Raw genomic sequence first — 13,070 nt, 5'->3', positions numbered from 1 at the left:
ACTACTTCCTCAAATAAGCTAGCTGGTCCTTATTCTCCGATTGCGGGTTCTGTGTGGTTGGAGTGGGCAGTACTTTATTGCTTCAACTATCATCATTTGAGGATCCTTGAGATCTATAGTAAGCCTGGGAGTACCAGTGAACAAAAAAACCAGACCTCTGCCTTCACAGAGCTTACAGTCCAAGGAGATGAACAGACATCCACCCAATAATCACTCAAAAATGTCATATAAAACAAGGAGAGTGCTAGGGGGGAAATCTACGAGGTGTGTGTAACAGAGCGTACAATGGGACCATGACGCTGACTTATGATGGGGTTGCAAGGAATGAGCGGTGGAGGGGCGCTGCCTTGTGGAAGACACGGTTTCTGGTGTTTGCATCCCCTAAAACCTCGCTCACGAACAATTTTCCTCAGACCCATCTGAAGGCCAACAATCATGTCGCTCCTTATGCAACAGAAAAACAATACTCCCACTGAGAAATCCCTATAAATCCACGAAAGTGCTCACCCTTGGGCTGAGTCCCTGCACCCAGAGATCTGCCTATCAAGTTTGTGGACCATGGACAGCTGGAGGCCACAGTTTAACTCAAACTGGGAAAATGCACCCTCTGAACTGGAAAGCCTTCTAGTTCCAGTCTACGTCCTTCAGGTCAAGAGGCCAGGAAATCAGCCAGCCCAAGCCCATCCTGCCCTTCAGTAGCAGGACCGGCCTCCACCCTTCCAGGCAGATCCTCTTTCGGAGTCACGCTATTCCTTCGCACCCCACAGCTCCCCGAGGTTCTCCAGGAGTCCCACCCTGCCGCCCCCTCTCCCGGGGGTCCCGGGGCGACCAATGGCGCCCGCCCCTCCCGGTTCTGTCTTCTCCAGACCGGGAGGAAAACCCGCGGTGGAGTGCTCGGCGGCGGGGCGGGGCGACGCGCGCAGGCGCATTGGCCGCCAGGTTGGGCCGAGGAGGCGCCCAGCTCCACACCTGATGCAATCAGCCTTCCGGAAACGGGCCCGGGCGCCGCGCTCACCCAGGAAACGCTTCAGCGCCGTCCGCTGGCCGCTGCGCCCCCCGCCCGGGTTCCGATCCTCGCAGCCCGACTTCGCCTGGAACCGAGGGCGACGTTCAGCGTCCCACGGAGGACCTGCAGGAGTCGGGAAGTCACTGCCTGAGAAAGCAAAATTTCTGGCTGCCCTGATAGTGACGTGGAAACGGCCACCGAACGTTCGTGGCTGTAGGAGGAAATTCCCTTAATTATGTATTTCGAGAGAAGACCAGCGGAGGCGGGAAGGCTTTTAACCTGCTTTGCTGGGATCCTTCCTTGTCAGCCTCCCGGCACACATCTTTCTCCCTCACCGAAAGGGACGTTTTCAGTAATAGTTTTGAGGTAGAATGGAGAGGACTCCTAGATCCCCTCTAAATCTGTAACAGCGCGTTATCTCTGCTGCATAAAGCCTTCCACTGCGCACTCGTTTTATAAATAAGTAATTGGTTCCTGTGTACCTCATCATTTTAGTTTACAAAGAAAATCACTTCTCGTTTTGCAACCTCATGCAATTTTGATATCTATTGTGAGTGGGTTTTTTCCTTCATGCTGACTCACCCATGAATTGTGTTCTAAGGAAATGAAATATTCCAAGAACATTTCAAGAGCACGTTCGTAAAAGCATGGAAGCAAAAATTACCTCTAGAAGTTCCTTAAAGGCCGAAGAGAAAAAGAAAAGGAAAAGGTCAAGGAGTTTTAGTTGGAAGGATACTTAGGAATTCATTCTAGAACGAAGCCTAGATCAACCCAGATTTTACAGAAGACGTTTACCTCTTTATGGCCCAAAGAGGTAAATGACTTGCTTACTGAAGCAAAACAGCGCAAAACTGCGCTTGAACACAGATTTCTTAACATTCTAATCTAATTAAAAATATATTTGTGTTTTGCACAAACGCTATGCAGAATGCAAGACTTTATTACAATGCTGGAGTTTTTGGATATAAAGGTTACCAAGTACAAAATCGACAACAAAAGTACTTGTTCCTACTAATTGAAGTTATTAGTCTTTAAATAGCCTTTGATCTATCTGAACACTGTACAACCTAGTCAGTCATTTGTGAAATAACCAAAGACTAGGCTTTAAATATTTCCAATTTAAATGTTTTGAAATTCTTCAGAGCTTCAAGAGATCAAGAAATTTTTTGAGTCAAAATTTAGAGCCTCTGGTACTTTTGCTTGATAGCAGTGTATGAACTGTGAGAGGTTAAACCAAGGGACTTTTAATGATCACAATAAAATATCAGGGTTATGATTTGGGACTGTACTGACTTAAAATACTTTTAGCAAAACGGAAATCAAAGTGAAATACAGAGTAACTGCAAAACTTGTGCCTGCAGTAAAACTTTCCCAAACGCTATCTTTTTATCTTGATGAATGTGTATTTCTTTTTCAAATGTTCAGATATTTAGAGGTCTGAGAGAATACCTTTATTTGCGCAGGGGCCCCTGGGTGGCCCAATCAGTTGAGCTTCCAACTTCAGCTCAGGTCATGATGTTGAGGTTTGTTTGCTGGAGCCCCAAATCAGCCTAGCTGCTGTCAGCCTGTCAGTGCAGAACCTGCTTTGAATCCTTTGTCTTTACTCCCCTCCCGCTTGTACTGTCTCTCTCAAAAACAAAAAAATATTTGGGGGCACCTGGGTGGCTCAGTTGGTTAAGCATCCGACTTAAACTCCGGTCATGATCTTGCAGTTTGTGGGTTCGGGCTGCGCACCGGGCTGTATGCTGACAGCTAGCTCGGAGCCTGGGGCCTGTCTTCAAATTCTGTGTCTACCTTTCTCTCTGACCCTCACCTGCTCTCACTGTCTCTCTCTGTCTCTCAAAAATAAATTAAAAAAAATTTTTTTAAATCTTTTTTAAAAACAAAGAAATATTTAAAAAAAAGAAAGAATACCTTTACTTGTCCAAAAATAGAATCAAGTAAATGTCAAAATAGAAGGGTACAAGGTACAAAATCATCACAACAAGGTACTAGTTACAGAATAACAAACCTTTACTGAGTGCTTTGTATGTGCCAGATCCTGGCTAAGCAGTTTAAGTAGGTGACTTAACGTAATCCTCACAACTAGGCTATGAGCAAGGTAATATTGTTATCCCTATCCTATAGGTAGTGAAAGAGAAGTTTGAGAATGTGAAGTAACTAACTCAAGGTATTTGAGGGATTTGAACCCAGGCATTTGCCTAGAGCTTAAGCTCTTAAATAAATTCCACACAGAAAAATGTAAATACAGAGAAAATGATTGTGATTTTTATTTCATATAAGAAAGGAAGTCGAGCACTGCACTAACTCTCCTTCCAAATACAAGACTTCGTAAAATTACTGTATTGTCCACACATTTACAATTAATGAATTACAGTCCCCAAACTTAGGACCAATCTTATCAGAGGCAGATGATCAAATACCTAGTGAGTTTTCAGGAGTACCAGAAAGTCCTGTCCTTTAATGGACTCCCCATGTCTGATTGTCTCCTCTTGTTCTAACTATCTAATACAGTGGTCACTAGCCACATACTTTTATTTCATCTTAAATTAATTAACATTAGAATTAAAATTTCAGTTCCTCAATCCTAGTAGCCACGTGTCAGGTGTTCCAGAGCCACACGGGCTAATGGCTGCTGTATTGGATGGCGCAAGAAGAAAACATGCCCCTCACTGCAGAACGTTTCATTGGACAGTGAAATCCTAGTTCTTCATCCCAAGAGTGTAAGACTTTAATCTTTCCTCACTCTTTACCAGTCCTGCTCTGCGAGGACCGTGTTTCTAGCTCTCCCTTTCCCATGAGTTTCAGTCCTATTTTTCCAAATTAAAATTACTGTCAGAGGGTAGAATATCATCATAGAAAGAGACAGGCTTTGGAGTAAGACTTTATTTCACATTCCAGCTCTTTCACTTACCATCTGTGGGAACTCGGACAAATTATTTGACCTCAGTGAACCTCCATCTTCTTATCTGTAAAATGAGCATTTTGATCTTTCATCACAAGTTTGATTAATTAAATGAAGATAACACGTGTAAAGTTTCTGGTAGGCCTCACATAGATTTCCCTCCTTCCACTCCTATTTCAGTAAGTGACATCCCCAATGAATTGCTCACATTTCCAAACTAGAAATCTCAGTCATCTCCATTTCTTCCTTTCTCCTCAACAGCCGGCATTAAATTAGTCAGCAAGGCCTGTTGCTCCCCTCTCAGGGATGCCTCCAAGTCTGGGCCCTCCTTTCTACCCCCACCCCTACCATCCTCACTGGTTCCTCATGTGCTGTTTCAGCACCCTGCTAACTGACCTTGGTGACACCCATCACTCCCCATCCAAGCCCTTCCTCCATGCCCCTGCCAGAGTGATCCTTCTAAAAAGAGACGCTGAAGATGTCACTCCACTCCTTTAAAACCACTGATGACTTCCAGTTGCTTAGGGATAAAAACTTAAACTTATTGAATCTAAGTGATGTGGTTTGAAGGGTTGAGGTTCAGAGCCGATGGCCAAGAAAGAATTCTTGAGGCATCTTCAGTGCAAAAGGGGATTTTGTTAAAGCACAGGGATAGAACACCGGGCAGAAAGCGCTGCACCAGCATTGTGATTATATACCTTCAGGTTGGGACAGGTTAGGGAAGACATTTTATCTGTACTTGATCACTCATGGGCAAGCATTGTGCTGTTCTCTGCTTTCCAACCCTTGTCGATGCTCTTCCCTGTGCCTGGAATCTACTCTGCTTCACAGGCTGACCCACTCATTCCTGCTTTCTTCACCTTGTCCCCTTTTCTAAATCATATTCATTCTACAAAGGCCAGGAATATTTCTTAATCTACTACACAGGTTAATGCTCACTTCTTGCTCACTAACACTTCTTCCTGATAATGTGATATGTTTTTGTAGCACCTCATACCTGCAGTTGGATATTGAATCAATTGAATTACTCTCTGTTACTGTACTGTAAACCCCTATTTCCAGCTTTATCACATAGAAGACACTTGGTAAAAATCTGTTTAATGAACGAAAGAAAAAAGGAAAGTTAGTTTTTATTAAGGTACTGTGCTAAGCACCTTACAGTATTAACTCAATTTATTCTCTACTTATAACACATTCTTCATAAAGCTATTAAAATACACAAGCAAAATTTGAGCAGAGAGGAAAAGGCTGATTAAATTTCTCTGTAAATTTTCACTAAATATTAGAACTATATTTAGTAAAGTTTATAAACACTTATTCCACTGTTCTTAGACAAGGATAGTAGATAGGCTCTATACAGGAATTCATAGAAATTTAATTTATGAGCACTGAAGTACACAATAAAATTCATCACACTCTTTGTCTCTGCCCTTCCCCCGGGTGACCAAGAATTGTTATTGCGGACACTTGCTGGCATTTTATTGAACTGGTTCTGCCTACAAAGAATTTATGTTCTTACGCTCAGGGCAATCTCCTTCCCTGGCTATATGATATCTTCTCAGGCCTCCAGAAAATCCTTGTTTTGCTTATCTTCGGAGAGTAGAAATTTGAGTCCAGACTACCACTGTGCATAGTGTCTCACAATTAATTGTCCACACAGATGAGGGCAAGAATTTAAATCTTATAAATGGAGGAAAACCATCACCTTCATATTCAAAGGATACAACATCAATAATACCCTTCAACCTGGAAAAATACTCAATTTTAAATTTATATAAATATAATTAAATAGAAAGGAGGATATCTGAAATGAAGAATACTGAAAGACAGAAGAGGTTATAATGGAACCAGAAATCATTCACAAGAGAAAAATGCTTCACTCATATCTAGAGGTAGACAAGAAATATATTGCTAATTTGCAAAGGAATTGATATTCTCCTTGATCAAGCAAAAAATTTATAATCTCATTTCTCTACTTGTTCTTGCCAAGTATCTTTCACTTGAAAGCACTTTATTACAAAGTCTGCAGAAAAAAAAAAGAAAATAAGAAAGGAGGAGGGAAGGAGGGAAGGAGAGAGAAAGGAAAGAGAAGCAGGGAAAATGTAGAGAAAGACCTAAAGATGTCAAGGCAAGGGAATCAAGAACAAAAATGAACTATTGGGACCTCATCAATATAAAAAGCTTCTGTAATGCAAAGGAAACAATAAAAAAAAACTAACAGGCAACCGACAGAATGGGAAAAGATAGTTGCAAATGACATATCAGATAAAGGGCTAGTATACAAAAACTACAAGGAACTCACTAAACTCCACACCCAAAAAATGATTAATCCAGTGAAGAAATGGGCAGAAGACATAAACAGACACTTCTCCAAAGAGGACATCCAGCTGGCCTATAGGCACACAAAACAATGCTCAACATCACTCATCATCAGGGAAACACAAATAAAACCACACTGAGATACCACCTCACACTGGTCAGACTGGCTAAAATGAACAAATCAAGAGACTATAAAAAAAAATCAAGAGAATATAGGCTGACTAGGATGTGGAGAAATGGGCACCCTCCTACACTGTTGGTGGGAATGTAAAGTGGTGCAGCCGCTCTGGAAAACAGTGTGGAGTTTCCTCAGAAAACTATCAGTAGAACTCCCCTATGACCCAGCAATAGCACTGCTGGGGAGTTACCCAAGAGATACAGAAGTGCTGATGCATAGGAGCACATGTACCCCAATGTTCATAGTGGCACTTTCTACAATAGCCAAATCATGGAAAGACCCTAAATGACCATCATCTGATGAATAGATCAAGAAGATGTGGTTTATCTATACAATGGAGTACTATATGGCAATGAGAAAGAATGAAATATGGCCATTTGTAGGAAAGTGGATGGACCTCGAGGGCGTCATGCTAAGCAAAGCAAGTCAGGCAGAGAAGGACAGATACTATATGTTTGCACTCATAGGTCTAACGGGAGAAACCTAACAGAGGACCATAGGGAGGGGAAGGGGGAAAGAGAGTGGGAGAGAGAGAGGGACACAAATCATGAAAGACTATTGAATACTGAGAACGAACCTAGGGCTGAAGGGGGAGGGGGAGGTGGAAGGGGGGTGATGGTCATGGAGAGGGGCCACTTGTGGGAAGAAGCACTGGGTGTTATATGGAAACCAATTTGACAATAGACTATTATAAAAAAAATAAATAAAGGGGAAGGGTCTAAAAAAAGAGATTATTTATTACAAGTAAATATCTGTCATTAGGTTAAATGATGCCTAGCTCCTTATAAATATCTGAGAGTATAAAAAGTGAATTTGGGGGTGAAGGGGCATTACTATAGGAAAAAGAAATGTAATTAAAAGTAATAGCACCAAATTAATACCCAACATGGAGGTTAGATTTTCGGGGGCAGGGGGGAAGATTGTTGATAAGGTCAATTAGATAAAAGAAAGACTTCAAAGGAACATAGCAAGTGTTCCATCCCTTGAGACATTTAAAATTAACCTGGACAAAGAACTAGAATATATTTTGTAAAAAGCAATCCTTTCTGACAAGCTGGTAGATTAGTTCTAATTGATTTTTCCACCTCTAATTTCCTTAAATCTCTGAACTGCTATTCTTAGAAGACAAATGAGTTTTCTTTGAGAATGAATTTTCTGTCTTTATCTTAATGAAATGAGATATGATTTCTCCTGAAAATAGTTTCCAAGCCAATGACTTTGCAAGTAATCATTCAAAATGTTATTTAGAAAATAGAAGTTAACAATAAAAGTTATATTATTAGTAAACATAATAGATTACAATGCACTGCCTTCCATTGTGCATTGGCAATAGTCTTGTAATAAAATTCCCAAAAAGTGAAGAAATACAATGCAATTCAAAAACAGGAAACATGTAGTGGGCAAATACTTTACCAGTTTTTACCTTTTTGTTCCAGATTCATACACTGTCTACCAAGCTATTACTAAAAAAAAAAAAAAAAAAAAAAAAAAAAAAGAAAGAAAAAGAAAAAAGAAAAAGGTAGTTCTCTTGAAATTATGTCAAATTTTATATTATTGAATCAGATAACAGTTTTGAGGAGATAAGGGATAATATCATCATATACATGATATTTATTGTAAGAAAAGAACTAAATTAGAAATGTATCTTAAAAAATTTTCCTAATGTCTTGAATTTTCTTAGAGAACACTTCACTTAGGAAAATAAGAGGAAACACTAGGTGAAACAAGGTATATTTGTTTCTCCTTACATATATTGATTTTCAAAGAAGTTCTACATACTTTTTTCCCCTTGTTTGTTTTTTAAATAGTTTATTGTCAAATTGGTTTCCATATAACATCCAGTGCTCTTCCCCACAAGTGCCTTCCTCCATTACTGCCACCTCCCTTCTCCCTCCCCCTCCCCTTCAACCCTCTGGATTTGTTTTCAGTATTCAATAGTCTCTCAGGTTTTGCATCCCTCTCTCCCCAACTCTCGTGCCCCTTTCCCCTCCCCCTGGTCCTCCATTAGATTTCTCCTGTTAGACCTATGAGAGAAAATATATGGTATCTGTCCTTCCCTGTCTGACTTATTTCGCTTAGCATGACACCCTCGAGGTCCATCCACTTTGCTACAAATGGCCAGATTTCATTCTTCCTCATTGCCATGTAATACTCCATTGTATATATATACCACATCTTCCTTATCCATTCATCAGGTGATGGACTTTTAGGCTCTTTCCATGATTTGGCTATTGTTGACAGTGCTGCTATGAACATTGGGGTACATGTGCCCCTGTGCATCAGCAATTCTGTATCCTATGGGTAAATCCCTAGCAGTGCTATTGCTGGGTCATAGGGGATTTCTATGGATAGTTTTTGAGGAACCTCCACACTGTTTTACAGAGTGGCTGCACCAGTTTACATTCCCGCCAACAGTGTAGGAGGGTGCCCGTCTCTCCACACCCTCGCCAGCATCTATAATCTCTTGATTTGTTCATTTTAGCCACTCTGACTGGTGTGAGGTGGTATCTCAGCGTGGTTTTTATTTTTATTTCCCTAATGATGAGTGATGTTGAGCATCGTTTCATGTGCCTATAGGCCATCTGGATGTCCTCTTTGGAGAAGTGTCTGTTTATGTCTTCTGCCCATTTCTTCAGTGGCTTATTTGTTTTTTGGGTGTGGAGTTTGGGGAGTTCCTTGTAGATTTTGAATACTAGCCCTTTATCTGATATGCCATTTGCCACTATCTTTTCCCATTCTGTCAGTTGCCTATTAGTTTTCTTGATTGTTTCCTTTGCAGTGCAGAAGCTTTTTATCTTGATGAGGTCCCAGTAGTTCATTTCTGCTTTCATTTCCCTTGCCTTTGGGGATGTGTCAAGTAGGAAATTGCTGCAGTTGAGGTCAAGGAGGTTGTTTCCTACTTTCTCCTCGAGAGTTTTGATGGTTTCCTGTCTCACATTCAGGTACTTCAGTCATTTTGAGTTCATTTTTGTGTATGGTGTAAGAAAGTGGTCTAGTTTCATTCTTCTGCATGTTGCTGTCCAGTTCTTCCAGCACCATCTGCTAAAGAGGCAGTCTTTTTTCCATCGGATACTCTTTCCTGCTTAGTCAAAAATTAATTAGCCTTAAATTTATGGACCCAGTTTTGGGTTCTCTATTCTATTCCATTGGTCTATGTGTCTGTTTTTGTGCCAAAAGAAGTTCTACATACTTTGATAAATGTAATTGCTTTTCCATGGATGGTAATATGATTGGAAAAACATTCTTGATTAAGACTTTTTTACCCCTCAGTCATAAGATATTCTTCCCTATTATATTCTAATAGATTTCAAGTTTCATGTCCTTTATTTTGTTTTTAAATCTTGAATTTGTTTTCTAATACAGTGTGAAATACAGATATAATTTTACAAGTAGAAAGCCAGCTGTTCTAATGCAATGCATCAAACAATCCAGAAGTAATGCCACTTCTATCACATTCCAGGTTCTCATTGGTTTGTTTTGAGACTCTCTATTCCCTTCTACCAACTAATATTTCTATTGTTGTGCAAAAACTGCACTAGTTTCATTTCTATGCCTTTGTAAGTTATTTTAATATCTGGTCATGTAGATCTCTTTTCTCTGCTTTACCAAGACTGCCTTAGCCTTCTTTCATAGTATCACTTCCTTATAAAGTAAATATATGATTTTTGATGAAAAATGTTTAGAATTTTGATTGTTATTACATTTAATAGAAATTAATTTGAGGATAGCAGACATTTTTATTTTATTGAATAATCTCATACATATATGTATTTTTCCACTCATTTAAGATTTTATTTTAACCAATAGTCTCTACATTGACTAACCTCTAAGCCCACAAAAGCCCATATAACTTCAAATTTGCGTGATATTAGTAAGAAGACTTGAGTTTTATATTGTCCTATATCTACTGTTACTTTAACTGAGACAAGTCTCTTGGACAGAAGTCTATTGTTTTCACTTTATTTTTACTAGATTTGATCTTAGAAAAAGTCAGTGAAATGATAGAAGTCAGACAAGCACATTGCCTTTGTCCAAGTGACTGGTGTTTATATAGATTCAGTGTGGTTTGGAGTATCAGCCTCAATTTTAATGAGGTTAAGATGACAGTGCCTTGGGGTGCCTGTGTAGCTCAGTCAGTTAAGCATCCGACTTCAGCTCAGATCATGATCTTGCAGTTTGTGGGTTCAAGCCCTGCATCAGGCTCTGTGCTGATAGCTTAGAGCCTAGAGTCCGCTTCTGATTCTGTGTCTCCCTCTATCTCTGCCCCTCCCCTTCCCATGCTCTCTCTCTTTCAAAAATAAATAAACATTAAAAAATTTTTTTAAAGATGACAGTGTCTCATTTAAATCTCCTTAGGTTTGCATTGAAAGTCAAAAAGAAAAAATAAGCAAATTTCTTTCTATTAACTTGTGTGCAGACCACAGACATTTAATAATCCCTAGAGCAACTACTGAAAGAGAAAAGTAGTTAAAAATACAATACATAAAGTTAAATAGAATACTAAAAGTATTTAAATAATCCAAATGAATATTGGAAAGGGAAAGGAGAAGAATAAAAACATGGAAAATGACAAGTAAAATAATAAAATTGTGGACCTAAATCCAAAAACATCAATCATTACATTAAATGTAAGTGGTCTAAACATTCTAATAAAAAAAACAGAGATACTCAGATTTGATATAAAAATAGAAGACCCAGTTACACGCAATCTAGAGGAAAGCCAGTTTAAATGCAATTATATAGATAAAATAAAAGGAAAATAAATGGAAAGAGATATATGATGAAAACACTAATTAATATTATTTTGCTAGGACGCCATTACAAAATATCACAGACTGCAAGGCTTAAACAACAGATATTTATTTTTTCACAATTCTGTAGACTAGAAGTCCAAGATTAAGGTGCCAAGAGGTTTCTTCTGAGGCCTCTCTCCCTGACTTGCAGATTATATCCTTCTTCTGTGTCCTCATCAGCCTTTCCTCTGTGCTCTGTGCAAGTACTTCATTGGTCTCTCTTGCACTACTTATTTTTTTTTAATATTTATTTTTTTGAGAGAGAGATAGAAAGTGAGCAGGGAAGGGGCAGAGAGAGGATTCTCAAGCAGGCTCCACAGCTATCAGTCCCGAGCCCAGTGCAGGCCTCAAACCCGCAAATGGTGAGATCATGACCTGAGCCAAAACCAAGAGTTGAATGTTTAACCACTGAGCTACCCAGGTGCTCTACTTATAAGGACACCATCACACTAAATTAAAGTCACCTTATATGGCCCCATTTAACCTGAATTACCTCATTAAAGACCCTATTTCTAAATATAGTCAATTATAAGGTTGGGGGGTTAGAGCTTCAACATATGAATTTGAGAGTAGGGACACAGTTTTGTTCATAACATCAAAAGAAAATTGGACTGGATATGTTTATAACAGGCAAAATAGTCTTCAGGACAAGAAAAATTACCAGGATTAAAGACAGACATTGCAAAATGAGAAATGGGTTGATTTATCAGTAATACACAAAAATCTTAATGTGTTTGCACCTAAAAATTAGAGATCAAAAATACATAAGTAAAAACTGATAGAAGTGAAAAAAGAAATAGATAAATCTGCAATTATACATGGAGACTTCAACATTTCTCTCTCAATAATAATAGAACAAGTGGACAAAGATATATATCAGCATGGATATATGTCTGACTACTTTAAACCTTATCAACCAACTTGACCTAATTGAGATTTATAGAACATTCTGGTTCATGACAGCAGAATATACAATCTGATCATAACAGAATTAAACAATAAATTAATAATAGAATGATATAAGGAAAATCCCCCAATTTTTGAAAATTAAACTGCATTCATAAATAATCCATGGGTGAAAGGGGAAGTCTCAGGGAAAATTAGAAAATAATTTGAATGGAATGAAAATGAAGATACAAAATATCAAAATTTGTAGGATGCCACTAAGAGTTTAAAGGAATATTTACAGCATTAACTATTTTTTTAAAGAACGGAAGGATTCAGTAATCTAAGCTTCTGTGCTAAAAAAAAAAGAGCAATTTAAATCCAAAGTAAGTAGAAGGAAGGAAATAATACGAAGTGTTTGTGAAATAGAAATCGAAAACATAACAGAGCCCATGAGTAGCCCCTGAGTATTGCAGTCGGTTAAGAGTCCAGCTCTTGATTTCAGCTCAGGTCCTGCTCTCAAGGTTCCTGGGATCTGGCCCAGCGTCAGGCTCTACACTGACAGCAAGGAGCCTGCTTGGGATTTTCTCTCTCTCTCTCTCTCTCTCTCTGCCCCTTTCCTGCTCACATGCACATGCTCTCTCCCTCAAAATAAATAAACAAACATTTAAAAAAAGAGAAAGAAGCAGGAAAAGTGAGGCTTAAACAGAAGAAGATTCAGAGGATATTTTTTCAAAAGCAAACACACATGACATAACATCCAATGCAAATGATCAATTGATTATGGGGAGTTTCTTAATATTGGAACATATTATAACCTGATAATGCATATCATTATCACTTTGGAACATATGTTGTTTTCCCTACAAAGTTGTTTTCCTCTCAATTTCCTTGGTTTAAAAGCTATTCAAAAGAATAAAACAACTTTGCCTGAAGTGCAACTTTAAGCATCAACATTTCCTTTTTTACACTTAGCTATTTCCA

This window comes from Suricata suricatta, chromosome 1 (assembly GCF_006229205.1).
Source record: "Suricata suricatta isolate VVHF042 chromosome 1, meerkat_22Aug2017_6uvM2_HiC, whole genome shotgun sequence".
Lineage (NCBI taxonomy): Eukaryota > Metazoa > Chordata > Mammalia > Carnivora > Herpestidae > Suricata > Suricata suricatta.
Note: the sequence above shows the minus strand (reverse complement) of the source record.